Source organism: Nanorana parkeri, unplaced genomic scaffold (genome assembly GCF_000935625.1).
Source record: "Nanorana parkeri isolate BGI_ZX_2015 unplaced genomic scaffold, ASM93562v1 scaffold1567, whole genome shotgun sequence".
NCBI classification, from domain to species: Eukaryota; Metazoa; Chordata; class Amphibia; order Anura; family Dicroglossidae; genus Nanorana; species Nanorana parkeri.
The window spans coordinates 97,502-100,789 of NW_017307835.1; positions in this window are offsets into that span (position 1 = coordinate 97,502).

Consider the following 3,288-nt stretch of genomic DNA (forward strand, 5'->3'; position numbering starts at 1 on the left):
CAGCTTACTCTCCATTATCCATTAATATCTACACTTTTTACACAAGAACACAGATCACTCTTCAGTAACCGTGTCACCAGGGAAGCACTGTTTAACCCCTTCATGACAGTTTGTTTTTCGTTTGTAAATGACTGAAACACTTTTGAAATTTCTGCTGTGTGATTCTTCCACATCAGTAATATACTTTTTTACAAAGTGCACCCACAAATTATATATTGTTTTTTAAAGGACAGATAGGGCTATATATTTATATCACATATGTGTATCTAACTCACATATATCACATATGTGTATCTAAAATAAAAGTAGTATTTTTTACAAAAACAGCACAGCTAAAAAAAAAAATGCAATACATACATTCATTTATTTGTCCTTTATTTGGAAATACCTCACATCCCTAGGATTTTAGAAATGTTTCTGTACTTCTCGGCCTAAAACCTAACATTTTTTCTCCAAAAGCTAAACGTGGTCACCTGGCATACAACGTCACTGTCATTAAGTATCACGCTTAGTGAAAGCGATATACTATGAACATAACTGTCATGAAGGGGTTAAAAAATGTAACCCCTTAGGGTGAAAAACTAATCTGCAGCTCAGCTGCAGATTTTCATTGTAAGGGGTTAATTTTTATATAAATGATAGTATAAAAAGAAATTAAATATATTTGTTATTTGTTACATTTATTTTTTTTTAAACATGTTTTACATTTTTCATTATATCAAGCAGTCATTGTGAATTAATCTCACTATTACGGCTTGATAAATTAATTTTTGGTTATTAGGCTGCTTCAAACTTAATAACAGCCAATAATAACCTTAAGTGACACTGATCCTGCAGCATTTCACGATCAGATGTCGCTAAAGGTTTTCTGATAGTTCAAACTACTATCAGAAAACTGCGACATTGTTTCAGGAATATATCGGATTTCCGATCTATACCACCTTTTAGAGTGATGGCAAGAGCTGCAAATTCAGCTCTGTTCTCACTCAGACACCCGATTCCTGAAAGGGATCGGGTGTCTGAAGAAGCTCAACTCTTTCATTAATGGATGCCTCTATTAATGAACGGTAATCGCTGATTCTCAGTGGTTACCAGCATTGCAGAGCCGCACATAACTGGGTCACGTACAGTGTACGTGGCCAGTCATTTGGGCACTTCCTAACGGGACGTACAGTGTACGTCTCCCGTCATGAAGGGGTTAATTTAATTTTGTTTGTTTACATTTCTCTTGCACACAATTGAATTATCAAAGTGAATACAGTGAACATGTAGGGTTAAGTGCCTTCTCAATTGTAATTTGACCAATTGTCCATTGTCTCCCAAATATAGTTACTTAAACAATATCAAATCGATGGCAGTACACAACACAAATTGATTTTTTACATTTAGTGAGTAAAGATGGATACAAGCTACAATCTGACTGCAAAATCTAGTAAAATTAGATTGAATAGTTAAATAAATCTTACAATCAAGATATAACAGTTATATAGTTGACGGTAAATGTAATGACTGCACAATTAGTAAGTTAAATGTACCAACATTAAGATAGCTTAACCCTTTCGCTGCCACCGCCATGTTATATGGCAGTGGCAACAGGACTCTAGACTCCTGGTGGCTATAGCTCGGTTTACATTTGTAAAGCCGACTGTTGCCTTTACAATGGAAACAATTCTGGTGGCTCAGGTGATGCCAGATTGCTTCCAGGGACCAGGATAGTGCACCCCCTCCCCCGGCCTTGTTTCCTGGGCTCCAATGGCCAGGGACCGGCATCTTGAGTGTCGCTGGGAAGGAGACCGATGAACATCTGTTCACTGATCTCCTCCCCGCTGAACGGGACAGGGAGCAATGCTGATCGCATCACTTCCGATTCGGTAACTGTCATTGCTCGGCTGTAGAAGCCAGCTGTAAAGAGTACCTGTCACTGCTAATGACATAGCAAGGTACAAGTACCTTTTTTCCGCTACACGCACCGTGCAGTGGTTTCAACCACGATTATGAGTGATTGCACAGGCTGTGTTGTGGTGGGAACTCGCGCAATCTACCTGGCGCGACTGGGGTGCCATTAGAAAATAATGGCACTGCCAGCGCGATCGGCGGTGGTGTGTGATTGCGTGGCCACGCGGCCATCCACGCGGTTACTTGCATGATCACGGATCGCCCACTCTGCTAACACACACAATTCCCTATGCTTGTGTTTATTCGCATGCAGATGGTGTGGGAAGCGGGGTTGGTATTAATTTTCATTTTATTTTTTACTTGATCGCCTTTTTAATTTTTTACATTTTTGTTTACTTCCATTTTTGTTATTTTCTACATTTTTAATTATTTTTGACAACTTTATTGCAACACAGGAACAAACAAGCCCCTGTGTGATAGCATTTGGAGGTGACAGGTTCTCTTTGACCCCCGTCACCTCCAATACAGAAGTTCCAGCACAGTACTGTGCTCGCTCTCCTGTGACAGGAAGGCTGTGTGTGCAGCATTCCCGTTAGTGCTTACACGGAGCAGAGAATGGACAATCTCCGCTCTGCTCCCCATCCTGATCTAATTTGCCGTGGTCCCGGGTCCCCCAGAACAGCAGGGGACGCCGAAGACCATGACGGGGAGGGAGGCAGCGGCTAGGGATACAGGCGGAGAGGCAGAGGCCGGAGAGAGAGAGACTGGTGAGGAGTGAGTGGAGGGGGAGTGAGAATCAGGATGCTTACAAGTGATCTCGAGCAGCCGCTCAAGATAACTTGTAGAAAACGGCTCCCCCGCTACATTTAGCCCTGCTACTCAACCGAAGCAGGGCTAAATGTACAAAAGAAAAACTACCCGGCCGGCACTGCATGTCCCGGACGATAGGAATTCCACACCCTTTGTAAACAAACATGGGAAGGTGCTAGGCACCAGATTTCATTAAAGGAGAACTATGAGGTGAGTGATTTCCACTCATCCTCATAGTTCGAGCTGACCTGTGACAAAGAAGCTGCCACAGGTCTGCTCTATCGATCGGGAAGTGAGCAGAAACATACACCGGTCCGCTCACTTCCCAATTGTCTACCTGCAGTGATCGGAGACTGTCAAGTTATCGCTCCGCGCAGGGATTCTCCCCTTCGCCTCTCTGTTCCTCCAACACTGCATGGAGGAACGAACGGGGGAGGGCACAGCTGGCTCTGCCTTTAGATAGGCAGAGCCAGCTGTCACTCACGCAGCTGGGTGGATCCAGACAGGGTCACGGGAGGAGGCTAGTATTTGTCCTCCCGTGACCCTACACAGAAATATGGGGGAAAAAATATTAATCTGTCA